Source organism: Python bivittatus, unplaced genomic scaffold (assembly GCF_059951505.1).
Source record: "Python bivittatus isolate LINGU-HERP-01145 unplaced genomic scaffold, Pbiv_v1 ctg000020_np1212, whole genome shotgun sequence".
In the NCBI taxonomy this organism is placed as follows: domain Eukaryota; kingdom Metazoa; phylum Chordata; class Lepidosauria; order Squamata; family Pythonidae; genus Python; species Python bivittatus.
In genome coordinates, this window is record NW_028277030.1 from 96,660,882 (window position 1) to 96,683,173 (window position 22,292).

At 37.2% G+C, this 22,292-nt stretch overlaps 1 protein-coding gene across 3 annotated transcripts in view; it reads left to right on the top strand.

Moving 5' to 3' along the window:
- Positions 1 to 22,292, top strand: part of CDC42EP3 (CDC42 effector protein 3) — a 34,434-nt gene that overhangs the window by 3,130 nt on the left and 9,012 nt on the right. The gene's annotated exons all lie outside the window — the stretch shown is intronic.

Below are 22,292 nucleotides of genomic sequence, written 5' to 3' on the forward strand. Positions count from 1 at the left end.
AGGCCCAGTTTGGTAAATAAAGGATGCATTCGAACCCCATAATTGGACTGGTATAAGAATGAAGATGGTCTTACAGCAGGTGCGGAAACGTGGAGGTAGCTTGGGCAGTAATGAAGGAAACCTGGATTTCTAATTCAGCAATACTTAGGAGGCCACAGGTTTTTTATCTCTGTTCTATAGGAATGCTGGGCCCTGAACATTCAGGGTACGGACTTGTGGCCCTCCAGACAGAGGCACTCACAGAATCCAATGGTTTCATCAAAATGACCAAACTAGTGTTGCACCTCAAGTTCTACCCCTTATGAACATTAGTGATGATGTATATACAAAAGAGGCTGAGCTTGTGTCACAATGTTGCAATGTTCATTTCATCATTTGCCTTCCAATGGATACCCTAGACTAGCAGTTCTCAAACATTTTGGTCTCAGAACCCACTTACATTCTTAAAAATGATTGAGCTTTGGTTTATGTGGGTTATATTTGTCAATATGGACTGCATTAGAATTTAAAACTAAGAAATGTTAAAATATTTATTTGATTTTGTGGACTCCCCGAAAGCATCTCGGGGACTCCTGGGGGTCTCCAGATGACACTTTGAGAACTTCTGCTCTAGACCTTAGTTGAAGCTGTAGGGAACTGGAATTCAGCAATCTCTGAGAATTACAGGATCTCCATTCCCAAGTTATTGAATCCCATACATTAATTGAGTAGGAACATATAGTACTTCATTTTGTCTATTTTCTTTTGTGTCATCTGAAAAATAATGATGAGTGTTCTTAAAACTAATTGTGATTTTCTTGCAACCAGGTTTAGCCCTATCTTCTTTCCAAGTTTGTAGCTGCTTTAAGATGCAGTATTTTACTGTGTTAATTATAGATGGGATGCAGCAATTAAATTGTCAGAGTGTCATCTTGTCAGAGTGTGGGTTAATTTTATTCAACTGCCTGTGGCAATTTCCCTACATTCACTCTCTGTTGAAAATTTAGTAGCTAGGCTTGCATTTATAGAGAGATGGCAAACACATTGATACAAATGGCTCTGAATTGGAGGCTGTCAATTAAAACAGAGGGTAGGAACAATAATACATCTGGTAGATGGATGGTTCTGGGCTTTTAAAGGAATATGTCAATTCAATTGTGTATGCAGTTCAAGACTTGATCCTTTAATAGTTATATCTACTCTTCCATAATTCATCATTGTACATGAGAAAGGGAAAATCAGATTTTAATATGATGTTCAATGGAAAGAATGAGAAGTTCCAATAACTTTTGGAAAAATAGTTGATGGTTGTTGAGTACAGGATTTCATTGCTCATAGTGATTTAAAATGATTGGAATTATTCATCTTCACTGACTTTTAGTCATTTAAAATCTTTTTATATGCTGAGCTTAAGTACGTTTGCCTAGTGTGAAGTTGTCAACCCTTCACAAGATATTGTGCCACAGTTCTGAATACAAGAAGTTTGGAGGAAATCAGTAGATTAATGCATTATTCAGTTAAGCCATAATATTCAAAAGGAGAGGAGTGGCAGCTGTGAAGATAGGAGAGCATTATAAATGATTCATGGTAGTTTTCCTCAGCTGTGCCCTCTGGATAGGTTGAGACCAATACCTCCAAAAATCCCCAACTAGCATGGCGGTGGCTGTAATTCTGAAAATGTTAGTCCTCATGCATGTAGGTTGAAGAATGCTATTCTATGATCATGTACTCCGTGAACCCTAGCAGAGAACATATTTGTAGAGCACATGATTTTTATTCCAGGATTTGCTATTATCAGCTTTATTAAGGAATGATAACTTTGATAAGCAAAGTTTATTATTTTTTGTCTGAATCAGGAAATAGTTCACTGAAATAAGGCAAGCTGTATATGGGCAATCACAAAGTGCCGGGGGCATCCCTGGGAGGGCAGGGGATGGGGTCAAAGTCTGCAAGATGGCATATGCAGCATTGCAATCCAAGCCCTGCCCCTTTTGCAGGTGACATTGATCCATGTAGACAAGTGTTCTGGCTTGGACTGACACTGCATCTACCTCCCTCTTGCAGATTTTGACAACCCCCCACAGATACCACTATGAACTAAACATTGGCTTTACTCATGCTGAATCCTAACTAGCCCAGTTACCTTTTACCCAAATATGTTGAATGAACCTACTCTGTGTAGTTAATTTATGGCTTACATAGTACAAATCTAGAAAATTGGATTCACTGAGTAAACCATGGTTTGGTTAATTATGGGTAAATATGTTTAATGAACTCAGTTTATATCTCACTCTGTTATGCCGTACTGCCTTGAAATCCTACCAGAAATAATAAGAGTGGCCTAAGAAAAGGGATTGAGGGCTGTCTGGGGACCTTGTTTCTTGAGCAGTGAGTGGTCCTAACTTTCACATCACTCTTCCATGCTATTTGATTCAGTTTCAACCCTAGCAAAAGGTTTCTTGTCAAACTCAGTTGAATTCACAGTGGAGCTCAGTTCACGCTGAGCAGAAGATGACGTTCATTCTAGCACCATCAGAATGGAAGAAAAGAAGCCCTTTTTCTAAGTCTAATGGGTCTTTTTACCAGATCCAATGTGCTGCTATGTTCTACTGAAGTCCAACTGGATTGAGGCAATGTGTACATTTCATAAATAAATAAATGCTGTAAAAGCTTTAGTATGCACACTAGTGACAGCACTAGAAAAGTATGTCAAAAATCTGAAATAAATTTATTAGCTTTGAAAAAAAATGAAAATATTTTTCCTACCTTCTTTGAGTTGCTTATTTGATGGTAGAAGACAATAATTCCTTCCATAATTCTTCAACATTTTTCATATAACAATGGGAGATGAAAGAGTAAAGCAGTTTATAATTATTTTCAAGTTTGGGAAGTACTCAAATACAGCAGTGATGAAAGCATGATAATTAAAATGAACCTAAACACATTAACTTGAGAGTTCTAGCCTTGTTTATTAAAATCAACAAATTTTAAAATGTGTATGTTTAGGGAGGCAACCTTATTTTTTCTTGTTCCAAGTGTGCCTACTTTCCTTTTGTTTTTTTAACCCTTTTTGATTTAAATTAGGAGTATTGCCTCCTGAAATTAAGATTTCTCAGTTAGGTCTGATAAAGCTATATCTGACTTTTCACTTGTTGTGTTCATAAAACACAGTAGCCTATCATATTTTAGCTAGCATGTTGTGAGAACCCAATCCCTGTGGTTAGTTTATGGTTTAATATGTGATGTAAATCCAGAAAACTGAGTTCAATAACCATGGTTGAGTTAATTCTGTAATCATGTTATTGGGAGAAGGCTGGGAAATATTCTTCTTCCTCTCTTTAACTGTGACAATACATGGAACAATTCCTTCATCCTTTCTGGAATCACAGCTAAGGGGAACATGAATAATGCCCATATTAACCATGATTAAAGTGAATCAAGTTACCTCTTTACAAACCTTTCTTAATTGCTATCTTTGGACTTTCAGAGCCTAGAAAAAGGGAACTTGTTTCAAGGAAGGTGTCAAAGAATTCCCAGAATCGCAGACCTGGATATCTTTTAAGCATGGTAAACCAATCAATAAAGACATACAATGTAACAGTGTAATCTCAGTAAGCGATGGATATGAAAACAGTATGATAAGTTTTCCTTTGATAGTTTTTAATAAACTATTTGGTATGGGAATAATTTTCTGCAATTCCTCTCATGTCTAATATGGAACAAGTAAATCCTATTGATCTCAGAGCACTTGTATTTTAGATTTTGGCACTAGTTTCTATTTTGTGTGTGTGTGTGTCTTCAAGTCAGTGTTGACTCTTGGTAACTGCCTGGATGAGTCCCTGCAGTTTTCTTGGCAAGGTTTTCAGAAATGGTTTGCCATTGCCTGCTTCCTAGGGGGGAGAAAGTGTGATTGGCCCCAAGTCACCCAGCTGGTTTCATGCCTACTCATCGTCTCATTTCTAGCCTTGTGCCTTAACTATTACATCAAACTGGCTCTCTAGTTTCTATTATGCTGTGATCACAATCATATTTATAAAATGTGAACCTCTTTAATTATAGTAGAAATTCTATATTGCCCTGCTTAAATTTGCGGGTATCATGATATTTAGGAAATGGCTGTTTTAACATTCATTAGCATTTAAGAGTTAGTAAAACTGAACTGCAGGGTAATATGATATAAATGACCAAGCTGTTCTTTGCTAAGAAAACTTACTTCAGGATATTCTAACTGTTCCTGCAAGAGAAGACTGAGAGATATTAGTTAAAAGACAAAATATCAAAAGGTATGGCAGTGTTGTGTTGCCAAGAAAGGGTCTCTCTTGGGAGCACAGATTTACATCCATGCCAAACATAATTTCATATATTATTCCCTATAATTAGAGAGGTAATAGCAGTTATAAGCTCTTAATCTCAGTGTGTGAAATTGTTACCATACTCTTGTCCAAAGTGGAATCTAATTACCTTTTTCTCATTCCACGCCATGAATTTAATATACTCTGAAAACTTCAGACCAAAAGTTTAAGGTTCTCTTTAAAAGGCTTCTAAGGACTCTTAAATAATTTCTGTACGAAGGTTTTCTTGAAAGAACAGAGGGGCTATATGTGATCTATTTTGGAGAGGACCACTCAAGTCTGTTGCTATATTCCTCTGTGAGCCACTCTAGTGTGAACTGCAAGCCCCTGATGTTGACCAATGGAGTGGCCAGAGGGAGGCTGCTTAGCTCCAGCAAGAATGGTTGGGGGACAACAAAGGAAACTTATTACTATCACCATTGTCAGCTGAGTGGCAAGAAGAGCAGTGCTAGAAGCAGGGATGAGAGACTGCTAGACTGCTCTTTGGACTGTGGTGGGCTAGCCCAGATAAAATTGGTGAAATGGATTGTGGCAGAGTTGGTGCACTGAGAATTATACACACTGAAGGAACTGGTTGACCATGGACAACTGAGCAGGGAAGAACTGGGAGTCATCATCAAAGACTTGGTGAATAAATTCCATGCACAAGCTGGATCAGAAGTTACAGGATAACTGACCAGGAAAAACAAGCAGACCAGACAAGGTTAGACTGAAGAAATGGGGAGCTGCTAAAATGTGCTTTCTGGGTGAGACCTAAAAAATGCTGATGGGAGCGCTCTGTCCTCTCCCTCTGGGGTAAGAGAATGGTGGTGGGGATGTGGATGGGAGACTTTGGTCGGTGATGGTTCTGTGTGGCTTGAAAGACCCTGGGAGGTCGATTTGTGGAGAATAGTAGGGTAGGAAGGATACTGAGAGTAGTATAGCATATTGTTTAGGGTGTTAGTGTTAGCAGTGTTAGCTGAGCAAATGGATTGGTGGCGTGTACCAGACTAGTCTGCAGAAGTGTCCAGCTGGGAAATTCTGGGAGTTGAAGTCAACACATGTTAAAGTTGCTGAGATTAAGAAACACTATTCTGGAAGATGCTATATATCATTAGTAGGGATCCTGCTTAACTCATTACTTGTTTCTTTTACTGCATTGTGGACTTTTCAGGCCAACCAGTGCCACTTTGTTGTTAGCAGTGTTAGCTGAGCAAATGGATTGGTGGCGTGTACCAGACTAGTCTGCAGAAGTGTCCAGCTGGGAAATTCTGGGAGTTGAAGTCAACACATGTTAAAGTTGCTGAGATTAAGAAACACTATTCTGGAAGATGCTATATATCATTAGTAGGGATCCTGCTTAACTCATTACTTGTTTCTTTTACTGCATTGTGGACTTTTCAGGCCAACCAGTGCCACTTTGTTGATTGTACCATCATTTGTGTGCTAATTTAAGTCAGGAAGAGCACTGGAAGAGGCATTGTAAGTTGCTACTCTGCAGTTATGAGATTCTGTTCCCATAATGATCTGTCAAATTTCAGGTGAAATCATGGGAAGAATGGCTATTGGGAGGCAACTAAAAAAGGAAGAAGTAAATTGTTTCCCAACCCCTTTCTTGCTACAGAGCTATGTTTAATTCTAAAGAGAAAACTAGGTGGGATCTTTATCATGTCATCTATGATGAAAACCCCATTTCTTAATTATAACATATGTGCAGAATCTGGTTTTGTGATACAGGAAAGCATTTGGTACATGCCCATCATGCACTCCATATGTACCTCAGATATTGCTTGTCCACTATTAAAAACATATTTCTACATTGAGCCCTACAGCCCTATTTCTGCATATAGAAAACACTTCAGCTATGGCACAATATGCCCCCCCCCTCCCCCCGCTGGTAGGCATGGAAGAATGCACTTCAGTTTAGTGAGTTATGCTGCCTGAATTTCAGAACCAAACCAGCACTGACTTTCTGACTTTGGAACAGAACTTGACATGCATCTGATATACATATCCAGACACATCTGGATATGCAGCTCTTAAAAGGAATTCTTAGATGCCGTTCTCCATTACTGATTCATAGCAAAATTGGCATTTTACATGCATTTTGTAAACTATACTAAATTCTGCAGAAGAGGCAAATTGTCTCTCTGCATGCACATTTCACATTTTGTTTGTATGGAGTAATTATATCTCATCTAGGACAGAGTTAATTTAGACTAAAATTGTTTTAAACTCTTACCACAGTTAGTAGTTAATTATCATTTTGCATTTGATATAAACCCCCTAGCTTTGCTATTAAATCAAACTAAGTTCAATAGATAATATGGTTTAACTTTGATTCCTAACTCCCTTTAATTCAATTTATTATCTGGGTGAACAACTTAGAGGTGGGGTATTGTAGAAGGCAGAGACATATACTATTATTTTGTCTACAGTTTTCAGGATATACATTCCATACACTCTGTGAACTATCTGTTTTTACTTAGAGATACCCAGGAACTAGGTAATAGGATGACTATACGGCTTCCTGCCAGTACTAGTAATGGTAAATTAAATTCCCAGTAGGAAACAGTTTTTGCTATCAATTTACTGTTCATAAATTCAGATTATCATACTAATAGGAAGTTTTCCTTTGGGAAACAGTGTAGGCCTTTGATAAGAATATTCTTCCTTCCAATGAACTTTTATTTAATTCTGTTGTTAATTTTTTTAGTTAGTAATTATAAGATTCTCACCATTATTTCAGACATCTTATTCTTCAACTCTGCTCCAGCTAAATGTGTTGGTACTATAAGTCTCCGAAGTGCCAAGCACTGACCATGTTGGCCAGGAATTCTGAGGGTTGCAGTTCCAACACATATGTAGTGTGCAAAAGCTGCCTTCCATACGCAGGGCTGGTCATGCATAAGACAATCATAGCTTCCTCCTCATGGACACTGTGTGTGCATTCATGTTTTCTGTTAATATGGCTTTCAGAGGGCTCAATAGTATTTGAAGAAGCTACAGTTACTGGGTGCATAGCATTAGTCTCTGGTTCATGGGCTTCCATGGAAGCTAGAGTGTGCTGTGGCTGTTGGCCCATTGGTAGTTGGACTTTCCATAGGTAGTTGTGGCTTACACTTCTGCAAAGATACTAATGAATACATGGAGCTCCAGAGATACATGGATGTATATATGTTCATGAATACATAGATGAATACACAGATTCTCCAACTATTAAAAACTTAAATGTTGGAAAACATTCTTTGGGTACAATAGTTTAGATACTGAGAAAGCATTTGTATAACAATTAAAAATTACTAATATTTCTGGGTTGCTCTGTCATACAGTAACATAAACATGCTAACGTGTGGGGCGTTTTAAACACAGGTGATTAATAAAGTATTAGGAAAATGTTTTCTGATTTTAAATAGTAGAAAGCAAAGTCATCTTTCTTTATTGACTACTGTATAGCACTGGAGTATCTTGTTTTGTCTTTAGAGTATTCCTCTAATTGCAGAAGTTAATAATGTTTATGTTGACATTGCAGTATGTTGCTGGAATACACGTTGGGTAATCAAATGAAAAATAATATGCTGCAGTGTCAAATATAATATCTAATAGTGACAGATAATTTTCTGTACCATGCAAACTGGAAGTACTTCTGCCTCTTTGAATAATTCTTCTGAATAATTCTTCTGGATGCTTTGAATTATTCTTCTGAATAATTCTTCTGAATGCTTTGAATAATTCTTTGAATACTTCTGCCTCTTTGAGTTGAATAATTCACTGAATTAAATAATTTTATTTCAACCTGTTTTAGGATACGAAATACAATTCAGAGAATAGTTAGGCCATTATTCTATTTAGGACTATAGAAAATGTTATAATAAGGCAGAGATGGGATCTGTTAAAACAAATAGCCTATTTCTGTGCAAAGGCATCTGGAAGGCAGAACTTTCCCCAGAAACTGAAATATAGAATGGACGCTTGTTTATACGGCAAATATTTATATTGCCATACTACCAATGTGTCATACAACACGCAGAAGGGCCGCCTGTTCTTTCATAAACATGCCCAAACACCAAGGTCATTTTCTAAGTCTTTTCTCCAGTGATTCTTCTTTCTAGATTATTGTACATGCTGTTAATAAAAAAACTAGTTCTTGAATTGTAGTGCTTTGTCTGAGGAATGGTGTTCATAGAAAGATTTGCCTGATGCCAAATGAGCAAATGAACTCTTCAAATAAATGGTTAAATAGTTTGTAAATGAGGCAAAGTTTTATTTTTGTAATGTTATTTGCCAAAGTTGAACTAAACTGATAGGCAAATCTTAACCCCAGCTAACCTGAACATAGCTACAATAGAACAGGTAAATGAGCACAAATATATCTTATTAAACTTTTGCTTATTTTATTAAACTCATATCCTACCTTTCTACTTCATGATGCCTAAGGCAAGTAAATCCTAAGTTGTTATGAAATCCAACACATGAATAATGTTCTTGCAGTGCTCTGTGGTTTAATTCTCGGTGCCCTAGAAGAAGAAATTCTTGATGGGTAGTTTGGTAGTTTGTCAGTTTATTGTGCCTCAAAATCTAATTTGTAGGATGGTATCTGATGAAATTAATGAGTCTTAAATACTTGAAAAATGTAAATATGTTTTTTTGAGCTAAATATATGGGAAAGGCCGCATTAAGATAAATAACAGATCCACAGAGGTCACTGGAAGAGATTTAATTTCAACTCACTTAACCTCAGCTAATTTAAAATGCATTAAAAATGTTTAAATCATATGCTTCCATTCAGCCTGTTTCAGTGCGTTGTCAACAAAACAAGCACACAAAAACAAAACAAAACAAAAAAAGATGGGAGGAACTTTTTCTTAGTTTACTATGGTAAATTGACTCAGTTAAATAGCATAAATCTAGTCCTGAGACATTGGCTATGGGAATTACATGCCAAAGTAATTTGGTGCCTCATCAGTTGACAGTGTCTGTGCCTGAAAATATTCAGTGTTTTTTGCCTCCTTGTTTATTTTGGCTTGAAACTAAAGGAAAGTCTTTTTGCATTTGGGAATCTACCAAAATTAGCTAGTTATATCTAACTGCCTGATGTGATATATACAAGATCAAATATGTACTTAATTGGAATACCATATTGCTGGTCTGAAAAACAAGTATTGTCAGTATTAGAGATCAAATATTACTCTGTTTGCACTGAATATAAAAAATGGAGTGATTTATTAGGAAAATAGTATGGGATTAGAAAAAAAATAGAAAGTGTTTCTTAATAAAAAAAAATTCGTAAAAAGTATTTCTCACATTTGTCTGCATTGTCACTTCATTAAAATGCCTGGGAAAATTCCCATTTGCCATGGTATCTTTTGTTTAATCAGCTTTTAACACTGACATACCGGCCAATCAAATGCATGTTTGCTTACAAATTAATCTCACTATGTTCATGGCACCTATTCACAGTAATTGTACTCAAAGCTGCACTACAGTCCTTAAACTACAATCTTCTGGTGGGAATGGAATGTTTTATGGTGTCTAATTTTATTCTGTTCACTTAACCAAGGGCTTCTCAAATGTTGTGGTGCCATGACCACCTAAAATAATAAATGAATTTGTGTGGAACCCCCTTCCTCCATGAATAAAATTTACCAATATACTAGATGCCATGCAGGACATCAGCAATCAGCACAGTGCTAATAAATTTAAGGTGATCTCTCCCTATAGGGAAGAGTTGATGGGAGAGGGGAGATCACAGACAAGAATTCTGTGCAACATCAACCTTCCTTAACTCCAGCTATGGCCAGTACTGGAGATATTTCTTCCCAAAAACTGGGTGCATATTTACGGAATCCATACTCAAAAAAAAAAGGCAAGGTCAGGACTGCCATCCCTCCCATCTGGAGTAACTGAAATAACAACCTGAAAAGTTTCTCTATTCAGGGACAGGAGTTGGAAGAAAATCAACTTGGCTGTCCATTGGGGACGGTAATGGGACAGCTGTGCCAAAGGAAGAATGGCCTATAGCGGTCCAGCAGAGATAGGCTAAAGTGTTTAAACAAATTTTTAAAAAGTGTAATACTTTCATCAGTTCCATGTTGGAAAGTATGCTAACAATAGCAATTATACCATTAATACTAATAAAATAATATGTAAATAAGAATCACCAGCAGTGATGAAGCACATTCAACTATTGGCTCTGGCATCTGCAATCCCCCCCACCCCCAATTTGCTCACAACCTTCCAGGCCTCATGGCCCACAGTTTGGGAACCCGTGGCTTAATTTACAAGGTTTGGACATATTTTTGGCTTTGATAGCTAAATAGGCTACAAGGTTGGGGGTATCACTCACATGTGCATCCATGCACACATACTGCTTTATACTCTCTTTCTCCATTTCACTCACAGACACATCCTCCCTCCCTCCCAGAAACCCATCACCAAATGTTGGTTTCTTGTGAACACTAGCTGTACAGTGGGAAAAGTAGATAGGGCTTTTCTATCCATAACTAACAGCAACACTTTTTGGGAGCTGAGTAGTTTGTAATTTTATCAGTAGCTTGTAATTTTATCCTATTAACCACATGTGATATGTGTGATATGTATGGTCAGGATTTCAGCTGTAGGCATGAAGGCTGTACTTGGAAATATCATGCAAAACCCAAGGCAGAGCTTACAGGATTTGAGGTGGGGATGAGAAACATAGTTCTGCTACTGCTTCCCCCACATATTTGAAGTATGCCTGGAGGAGGTCAAGTGAACAACCTATCTGCCATAGATTCCAGTCAATGTGAGTAAACTGCTTCACACGTCACACTCAGAGACTAACTGAATGAATAAATCCTCATTGAATGTAATTTTACTGTATTGTTTTATAGAGCTAATTAAAATAATTTTATATGGCATGACTGAAAAGCAGTATGAGGAATAAAAGATGTAGCTTGTTTTGGCATAGAATGTTACATGAACCTAGCCCACATTGTTCAAAAAAAAAAAACAGCGTTAAGCACACTATACTTAACGTGATGTGTCTATCTAGTCATATTTGTTTAAATCTAGGAGACTTGTGAAATGGTGTATCTTAGTAATAGTTATATATGTCCCATGACAGGAGCAGATATGTGTTACTGAAAAGACAGAATTAACACCTCAGAGTATGGCTGTCAGATTTAGGATGCAAAAATCTGGTTGGTCAGGAGATGGCAGTAAAGCAATACAGAGAACTATTCTTTGCTGCCATCTAAATGGTGTCTGCATTATTTGCAGCCCAGATCTGGTAGCACTACCTCAGAGCGGTAACTTGGTACATTAGTACCTTGGTCTTCCAAGATTTAGAATAGATGACTGACATTTATTTTCTAAGAACTGTAAATACTGATACATTAAACTTAAAATTGCACACATTTTGGGAACTGTGGGTCCCCCAAATGGCCATGATGGCTGGGGATATTAGGAAATGTAATCTAACATATATGCTGGCCATCAGGTTTAGAAAAGCTTTACTAGTACTATCTTTAGGCTGTCCCAAAGGTTTTTGAAAGCATAAAGCATTATAAACTCCCCTTTATAAAATAATTTGATTTGCAAAAGCATTAAATTAAAATATGTCTTTCAAGCAGCTAATTTTGCTTTTTTCCCAAACCTTGAATATTTGTCAGTGTCTGAATAACCATTTTCACTCTATTTTATTTGGTTATTTCAACAGTTACAGCTCCAGGTGGCAAAAATGTAATATAGGTCTTCTTCCCCGAGCCTCCTCCAACACATCCTTGATTGTGTTCCTTTGGTTGACTTCTGTGTGGAAGCGAGTAATGGAAAAGAAAAATGGTTCCAGATCATTTCTTTTTCTCCCATTAGAAGTCTTCACTGGATCTCAGACCCTTCCATGAATGGAAGCAGCCCCTATGTTCATGGGAACATGTTCCCACTAATTTATACTAAAAATATAAATTTTCACCAGCCTAGGTTAGTAGGATAACATAAAGGCCAGTGGTTAAACATATCCAACACAATGCATCGTATTTTGCATCGCCGGAATACGATGGCTGTTGTGGGTCTTCCAGGCTGCATGGCCGTGTTCTGGAAATTTTGTTTCCTAACGTTTCACCAGCACCTGTGACCGGCATCTTCAGAGGGCAGGAGCACAGACAGGAGCAGTTCTCTCTGTGCCCAGGATGATGTGACCCTTTTGTGGGTATTTATAGAGATCAGCGAGTGTGCCTGAAGGGAGGGGTGGTTGGGAGGTGGGGGGGTGGGGGCGTGGGGGGGTTGGGTTAACGAGTGGCTGCTTGTTTTGGTGTCAATGTGTGTGTATCTTCCTGGGGGTTAGGCAGGGTTTTTTCTGCTATTGAGTTGTTAACAGATGCTGGCGAAACGTTAGGAAACAAAATTTCCAGAAAACGGCCACGCAGCCCGGAAGACCCACAACAGCCATCATATCCAACACAGTTTTGAAATGTTTTAATGAGTATTTCATCTTTAAAGAGGCAAATTTCTGTCTTTCAAAGATGTAACAAACATTTGAAAACATAATGCAATATTTTTTTGGGGGAAAGAAGTAATTCTTTAAGACAGTGCTCAAATTATAGCGAGCTCTCATCTTGTTCCATGTCATTCAGGCAGTGGTTTAAAACCAAATACGTTATTAGGAGCAATTACTCATTCACAAAGGTCATCTGGGACCAGTTACTCTTTTTCAGTCTAATATACTGCATTAGGCTGTTGGGAAGATCAAATACTGTATGGTAGAAAATGGGAAAAGAGATTTGCATATGCCTGAGTTTCCTGGAAGAGAAAAAAAATGTAATAAATAAAATATTGTTACTAAACATTACCAGTGTTGTATTATTTTTACAAAAAATGTGTGCTTTCGTATTATAAAAGAATGATTAAAAAGCAATGGCAATATACTGTATTCACCATCTGTGGATTGATTAAATCCATACAAGACAGAGAAGCTATTGGTGAATTGGGAATGACGCTTAGGGATTAAAGTTCAACCTGTTTTAGAAGGGGTTGCCTGCCCTTGAAGGAGCAGATTTGCAGCCTGGGGGTGTTTGCCGATCCCCGGCTTTCCCCAGATTCACAGCTGTAGCAGCTATGGCAAGGAGTGCTTCTGCACAGTCATCCCAAGTGCACCAGCCACAACTGTTTCTGAGCTGGTTAGGCTGAGCTGCAGATTAGTTATCCACACCTTAATTATGGCCTGCTTTCACTACAACACACACTATATGGTGTTATCCTTCAAAAGTGTCCAGAAGCTGCGGTTGGTAAAAAATGCAGTAGCTAAACTGCCAGTCGGCACGAAGCATAGGGTGTCATATGCAGAGGCGTCTGCGGAATCCAAGCATTTTTCCAGAATGACAAAACAAGCACTGCAATGTCACAATGCAAGCCCCACCCTTATGTGTATGCAGGCAGAGTCACAGTGCACATACAAAAGGGGCAGAGCCTGTGTCACAATGCCACCATACTCATTTTGTTGTTTGCCTCCCCTTGCCCCGCTTCCTCTGATCATATGATGCTGGTACAGGTTGTTAATTACTTACCAGGGACAATTTAAGTTGTTTGTACTGAGTATTAAAGCCCTAAACAGCTCAGGGCGCGACTAACTAAGGGACTGCTTCTCTGTTAGGTCCTTATTTGGCTGTTAATATCTGACTTTTTGAAGATGCCCATTTTGCATCTTTCTGCTATATTGCTCCCAGGCATAACAGGTGCCCCTGTGGGAGTTTCATTGGACCCTCTACTTTCTGTGTTTAGGAAAACTGTAAAGAAGCTTATCTTATGCTAATCATTTAATTGTTAGATGATTTTAGCATTTGTCATTAAGTTTTGTCTTTATAGGTAGTCTTCATTCAGTGATCACTTGTTCAGCGACTGTTCAAAGTTATGACAGCACTGTACGAGGTGGACTTACGACCGTTCCTCATAGTTGCAGCCATTGCAGCATCCCTGCAGTCACTTGATCGCAATTCAAGCACTTGGCAACCAGCTCACAATTACGATGGTTGCAGCATCCTGTGGTCACATGATTGCCATTTGCAACCTTCACTGCTGGCTTCCAACAAGCAGTCAGTGAGGGAAGCTGGCAGGAGGTCATAAATGGTGATCACGTGACTGCAGGACACTGTGACTGTGCGGGATTTGCCTAAGGACAGTAACTGGGACTGCTGCAGCTGCCATTGTAAGTTGGTGAGGTCACATGACATCATGCTTTATGACCGCATCACTTAGCAACAGAGTTGCTGGTCCCAATTACCATCATTAAACAAGGACTACCTGTGGTTTTAACTGTTTATATTTGTAAGTTTTATTTTCTGCTTTGAGTAGTCACCAGAGCAGAAAGCTTCCTTCTTCTGGACCAAAACACAATTTTGATTTGTACATTGCTTAACATCTCAGCACATGGGCAATATGAGCAGCTTGTTCAATCCTGCTTCTGTTTCTGCATTTTGTCAGCCTTCTGCCTCAATAAGATCTAGAAATCAGCAGTTCTGACTCACATTGAGAAGTGAACAATGGTTATAAGCTGCATTCACACATCATGCTAAGGGTTTGGTTTAGTTGGTTGTGTGAAGCCAGCCTTAAAGTTTAGGAAAAACCTAATTTTAGCTTAGAATGCTAAACCCAGTCAATGTGGGTGATTCAACAAACCATATTACTGAAAATAATGTGTGATACCAGCCAAATTATAATAAATGTCTTATTTAACCTCTTAAAAATAATCTTGAGGACAAATAGCTAAAATTATGCTGGAAATTAGAGTTCTAGGTTAGCTTAAATTTATTCTTTTGAATTGCTATGTTTTAGGAGGGAGCATTTATTTGTGTGTTTGTTTCTTAGATTTCTATCCACCTTTTGTTCAGGAGCTCAAGGCAGATCCTTGAGACATACCTCATTTTAATTCTTCCATAGCTCTCCTAACAAATTTCTCTGGCTACAGGAAAAGTCAAGGGAATAAAACTTTGTGTAATCGTTCTCAGAACTAATAATGGTCTTTGGGGAAGAAGAGGAAGAGTTATTTCACATAAATTAGGATGGAGTTCTCAAACTGCAATATCAAGACCCCCTTAAAATAACAAATTTGTGCGATGAATAAAACAAATGATGTAATTGGGGTTAGGGTTGGACATAAAATAGACCACTTTTAATAATTAAAATTTAATCTATAAATCAAATAATACAATGATAGGTCTCATAACTTTATAAAATAAAAGCAATTTTATAAAATAAGCAATCGCCCAGTAACATTTAAAGCTATATTTTAAGGGGAAGTAGGAGTTTGCTTACTTTGCCTAATTTCAGAAAGTTTGATTTTGAAGACATCCTCTCTCATTTACCAGTTCGGGGGAGGGGGGAGGAGAGGTGGTTCCCTGCTTTAAATCAGCTTCTCTTAAAATGCTGCAGCTTGCAAAACATGAGTAGACTATCGGTTTCTTTAGGCACTCTGTCTGCCATGAAGCTGCACTGAGGTAACAATCACAGCTCCCCTTTCCCTCTTTCAGCCTACTCAGGACTTGTAAATCCCCTTCCCCACCTTTTGTAATTTCTACTTTGCTACAGGCTCCCCTCCTTCATAATTCCCTCTGTAGAGGGAGCATCAGCTCAGATAGTCAGAGCTTTGCATAGCTCTGCAGGTCCTCCAGGCATGATTAATCCTCTTTGAAAAGGAAAGATACATTTAAAAAACCAAAAACAAAAGAACACTCCTTCCTAGAAGGCTCTGCAACCTTAGCATAGCTAAGGCTCCAGCAGCCCAAGAACAAACAGGAGTCATCTACAACTTACAGGGTAAGGACTGTAACAACCACTATGTAGGCCAGACAGGCAGAAGGCTGGCAGAGCACATCCATGAACACCAACTAGCAGTCAGAAGACATGATGAAAACTCCTTAATCTCACAACACATGGACAGACTTAACCATAGTTTCAACTGGGAAACTATCAGCATCTTAGACCAAGCTAAATCCAAAAATGCGAGGGAATTCCTGGAAGCCTGGTATTCAGACAAGGCAGCCATCAACAGGGACATAGAGATAAACAACATCTATACACTATTCAAAAGAGACAATAGAATGGAAAACAAAAGACCAGAAATGCTCCTCACCAGCAATCATCACCCAGATAAGCAGAGATTAACACCAAGATTATCACCAGACATACAATCAGCAGTAAACAATACCCTAATCAAGGAACTACCAGAGGGAAAAAATAAGACAAAACAAAACCCACATCCCCACCAACACTGGCAGGGCATGCCACTGTATATAAACAGAGAGCAAACCCCACTCCCTTCTAGCACTGAAGATGTTACCTAGCCGGGTAACGAAACGTTTGCAAGAAAACAACCAAGCTCAGAGAACCCCAAGGACTCCATAGCATAGCTTTGTGTTCAGCACATTTCTACATCAGACTGGTAAGCCTGTTTGAGGTACAACTGGGTTAGGATAGCACTTGTCACATTCTGGCAAAAACATGCAAAACTGACCAATACTATCCTTACTGCTAGGAGGGATAACACATATATTGCCCATATGATACCAAGACTGGTAATTCAGTGTATATCTTCTCTATCTTATTAAAAAGCAGTATGTGAAAGCCTTGATTGACCAAAGCCATGATGGGCAGTGGAAGTCAGCATTCAAAGGAATATTGACAATCATGGGGAAAGCTCTTCCTTGGGCATTAAAACATTAATAAGGTTAATCCCATGTTTTTAGATCAGTTGGATCAGTATAGCTCTTGTACTTTACAATTCTTTTAACAATTCTTTAATTCTTTGTGTATTGATTTTCTAAAATATTTCAGTGCCATATGCCTTGTACAAATATCCAAACATTGATTGTTTGTACTGTACATCAAAACAATATAAATAATAAATATGGAAATTAATGATGTAACATGATCAATAAACAGGACTTAAAATGTTTACTGATACAACAAACATAGATCATCAAATGCCAAGGTGAATAATTGGCTAAACTCCGACTTGTAAATAACCACTCACTTGATTCTCTATTGCAAGTAATAATATTACTCTACCACAGTAATTGTACCAGTTGGAGAAAAGCTGATAGGAAGGAATGATTTTGGTCGGTGGTACGGGGGCTGTGGTCGTGGAGAGAGAAGAGCTTTTGTATGTTTGATTGCAATAAATTCTAAACCCACTTACTTGAAAAGATATTCAGCTGAAATCAGTGGGATGTGGTTTGTAAATAAATGTGTTTGTGATCCATATTTTTAAGAAGAGTGTTGATATATAAGAGCTACTCAGCTCTTATGCTGCTTTTCATACAAATAACAGTACATGACTCAGAACTATAAATTTCACAAACATTCACCAATTTCACTAATAGTAGCCTACCCTGTTTATACATAGAATTGATTTATTTCCTCCAACAACAAATCACTGGCTATTATTGAGAAACCTAATGTTCAAATAAATGCAACTCCTAATATAACTCATTTTAAAATTGACTTAAAAAGGACAAGCACTGAGGATAGGACTTCAGAATAGCAGCTGGAGATTCCCATGTTGATTCCATAGATCAACAGATGTTTGGACTGTATTAAAAAACAAATAAATACAAAATGAATGTTGCCTTGTAGATTCATGAGCCTGGTCAATTCCTTGGATTCTCCCTCTAACTAAAGCCATGCACAACCCTACATAACATGTAGTCACTCTTTTTCTGTTATAGTAGGCAGAATCCAAGGTAACAGCTTACAATGTACAATGCTCAGATAACCTCGAGGAGCAGGAGGAGGGTTCTAGAAATGATTCTAGCCATTCTTCCTTTGTGTCTCACCCTAGCCAAAGGTGAAATTTAGACGCAAGACTGCAGAATGTCACTGCCACTTAGGACTTGCCTTTCCCACAGTGATAGGAAAATGTCAGTAGAAAATAAAACAGTTCTAATTACATCATTGAGGAATTGTTTGGTGACAGTAGACATAACTGTAAAAAGACATGGTGAAGCATATGACTAAGGCTTAATGCATTTACTTTTTTTACATGTGGAACCTTTCTGTTCGCTTGGTCACAGTTGGAAGGGGCTGTTTGGGCTGCTGAGTCATGGGGGAGATCCCAGCTGCAGCATCTCTGGCAACCCAACCTGTCCTTCAGTACTTCCAGCGAAGGGGAATGTATCACCTCTTTACTCTATGATACTTATTTTATTTGTTTGTGTTCTGCCCCATCTGTTCTGCTTATAGAAGCTGTCAATAGCTTACAGCAATAAAACAAATGTGAGGGGGAAAAGGCAGTACAATGAACATTGAATTAAAATAGATACAGTATAATTAAAATCAGCAATTCCATTATGGAATTTCACTTACTGATAGGAAGGTTTTCTTAGCATTCCTGAAATTTAATACCATTATTATGTGTGCTTTACTCTGGAAAGATATAAAACAGAACTTGGCCATTTTCTCTATGACCCCTCCATACCCACAGATATTTGAAGAGTACCGTCATTTCCCTCTTAAATCACTAAACATAGTCATCTTTACTCATAAGAATTAATTTCTAGCCTATTTATCATCCTCATTGGCCCTCTCTGTGCTTGTTTCAGTTTCTCTGAATGTTTCTTAAAGTATAGCATCCAGAACAGGACATAATATATTATTAAGTCCCATAATTAGTATACTTCTGTTGATAGTGTGTAATTTATCAGGGATCATCCAGGTCATATGCTGACTCATATTCAACTTGTGATCAAATACAATTCGAAAATTCTTTTCACAAGTATTCTATGTAGCCAGAAATTAGGAGTCTGACAATTTTTAGATTTACACATTTTTTTAAAGCGTAAGCTTTCGTTAAACCTTGTAATACTCTGAAAAAGTGATACTTAACTCCTTCTGATTTTAGGCTACAGTAGGCTATGGCTCTCCTCCCACAATGTCTATCTAGTCAGTTATTCTAATATATACCTATGCATTTAGTTTCTTTTTCTTCGGAAAAGAACATTGCATTTGTCTCAATTAAATTTTATTCTATTATTTCATACCACTTCTTTAAATTATCAATATAATTTTGAATTTTCTGTTTTCTAGAGCAATGTTTCTCAGCCTTGCCAACTTTAAGATATGTGGACCTCAACTCCCAGAATTTCCTAGCAAGCATTGATGTCCACACATCTTAAACTTGCCAAGCTTGAGAAACATTGTTCTAGAGGAGTGTTTCTTAAAGTGTGGTCCTAGGATCCCTGGGTCATTCAGTGGTCATTCTTTTGTTCCATTTTGACTGATCCTTATAAAAATGGTTTCTCCCCCCCCCCGCCCCCATCCCCATCTACATATGTGGAAAGTTATCATTCACAGAAAAGAGAGAATCAAATGTCTTATATTTTTATGGATGCACTGTCTTTGCATAGTGGTTTGTGATCTGGGCAACTCTTTCACAATTGGGCAAAAAAGAGTGAGCTGTGTGGCAGTGCTCATTAGAAGTGTGGAAGTCAGAAGAAAGGTTTTACTGGGGATATTTAGGGTATTGACCTTTAACTATATAAAAGACTAGCATGGACAAATAGAGTTGCCAAGTGGCACCCAACCATGAGGATGTTGAATCAGCCCTTCTGCGATTCATCCATACAACCTGTTCCCATCCACCAACTTGTTCCTTTAATGGTGCAAAACAGAGGAGGGATACCTACTGTCCTACTTTCCATCTCTATTCTGCTGCAATTGTGTACATAAAAAGGTTAAACCTGGAATAACCAAAGCCTACTCTGTTTGGGATTGTTGATGCTAATTCCCACAGTATTGTTTCCAGTGACTCTAGAAAGTTCTGTTCTTTTTGATATCTAGCTATCCTGCCTTTTGCCCTGTTTTACCAGTTAACCATACAGTATTTGGTGTTTGCTGATGTTTAGTAAATAAACGTCAAGCTATATTTTTGCTAACTGTACTAAGTGGTATGTGTGCTTGCTCTGATCTGGATGTGGGGGTTGACTGGGAGTGTGCTGAAGGCAAACTAAACTGGAAATTACCCACAGTAATTTTCCAACATATGTAAGGATCAGTAATAAACAATGCCTAAAAATAATTGTTTGTGTACATTGTGTTATATGTATATTGTGTTGTTTCTTCAGAAAAGCTTCTTAAAATGTTATAATTGGAAATTCAGACATAATTTTATTGCTAAATGAAACATCATATAATCATTGGCATAAGCTGTAGTCAAGACTAATAGGGCAGATACTTTTTTAAAAAATAAATTGGATTACTAAACAAGGATGTCCATTTTCTCTTATTTTGTTTCATCTCATTATAGAAATATTAGCATAGAATATTAAAAGGAATAAGAAACTTCATGGTTTTCATATAAAAACAAAACTTCATATAATCTGATGGCAGCTGACAATTTCATTTTCCATCAAAATCTGTAGAAATATAACTCAGTTGAATAACTTTCATAGTAGCAAGACAAGAAGTCAGTTTTGATAAATGTTACATTAATCAACATTGACAAAGAGTTTCAAGAACTGGTTGGATTTAGCTGCTTAGGAGTAATTATTAACAGGTTTGGCAGCATTTTAAGAAATATAATTCTCATCCTCTTTTGCAGTCAATTAAAACAAAATTTAAGTTGTATCTTCATTTTTATTGCTACTAGATAGAATATGTGTCATTACATTTATTATTGTTTCCTAAAATTCAGGTCCTTTTTCAAGTACTTCCAATTCTCTTTCCTATTACTTGGTGTTTTACATGGCAAAGAATTTGTTTATGTAGAGTTGTTTTTTTTAAAAAACTGGGTTTTTTAATCTGAAATATTGTGATACTTTTTAGTTAAACATATTATTCAGGACTCAAAAGATATTCATTGAGTTAGTACAAGTTGAATTAGTACTGGACTCTCATTCTGTTAGAGCAATATTATTCTTATACTGGACAGTTTTGAAAAACTTACCTTAAAAGTTTGGAAAAAATGAAAACTATTTCTAGTCTTTTCTCATTCTTTAATCACCCAAAGTTTAAATATGTAGATGAATATTAACTTAAACATGCAGGATTCAGAGAATGGAAACATTGATTAAGAGACTTTATTATTGATGAGAAACCTAACCGTATTAAATACATCTTGTAGAAGACTTGATCATAAGTTCCAACCTGGTTTGAAATGAGACAGCATTGCCCTTTTTTCTTAAATTCATGAAAGCTTAGCAATTAAGATTATTAACAGTATTTGAAGAGTAGTGCAAAGGAATGTTTTCACTACTGTACCCAAATGAAAGCAACAAGCTTTTTTAAAAGTCTCTAAATTGTATGGAAAGAGAATTTGAGATTTGATGTTAATGATTAAGCTTGAAAGTCTTCATGATAAAAAATTCTCTTCAAATCTGTTTTGGCAAATCATCAAGAACTGACTGTAAAATAATTCATAGATGATACTACAACCTCTCAAATATCCATTATATTAATCAAGGTCTTTCTGGATTGGTGTTGGAGGCGTTATTACAGTAGTACACATTAGCATCTACGGTGACGATTTCCATTTAGTTACTTATCTTGATTAACAAAATGTTGATCAAAGGTTTTGAGGAAAGTGAAAAGATACAGCTTTGTGATATTCATTAATCCTAATAAGTCCTCTATGTCAATTTTCCCCCAAAATTTATATATTTGGTACAAACAGGTTTTGTTGTAAGTTGCCAAATTTACTGTAGAAAAACAATGGAAAACTAAAGTACATCATCCATCATTCATGGAACAGTTGTATTTAAAACATGGGAAACGGCACTGGTAAAATTAACAATGCAGCAAAGAATTTTGAAGAATCCTTTAGTTAACAATTGGTCAACTCATATTTGGCCTCCATCATTTAGTTATAGTAACTAAAAGTTACTATACAATGCAGTATAAGTTACCTTTAATAATAGATTATCTCTGCTATACAAAATTTAAAATTAATACTACAAATGGACTTTTATATACAGTGGTACCTCGGGATACGAATTTAATCCGTTCCGTGACTCTGGT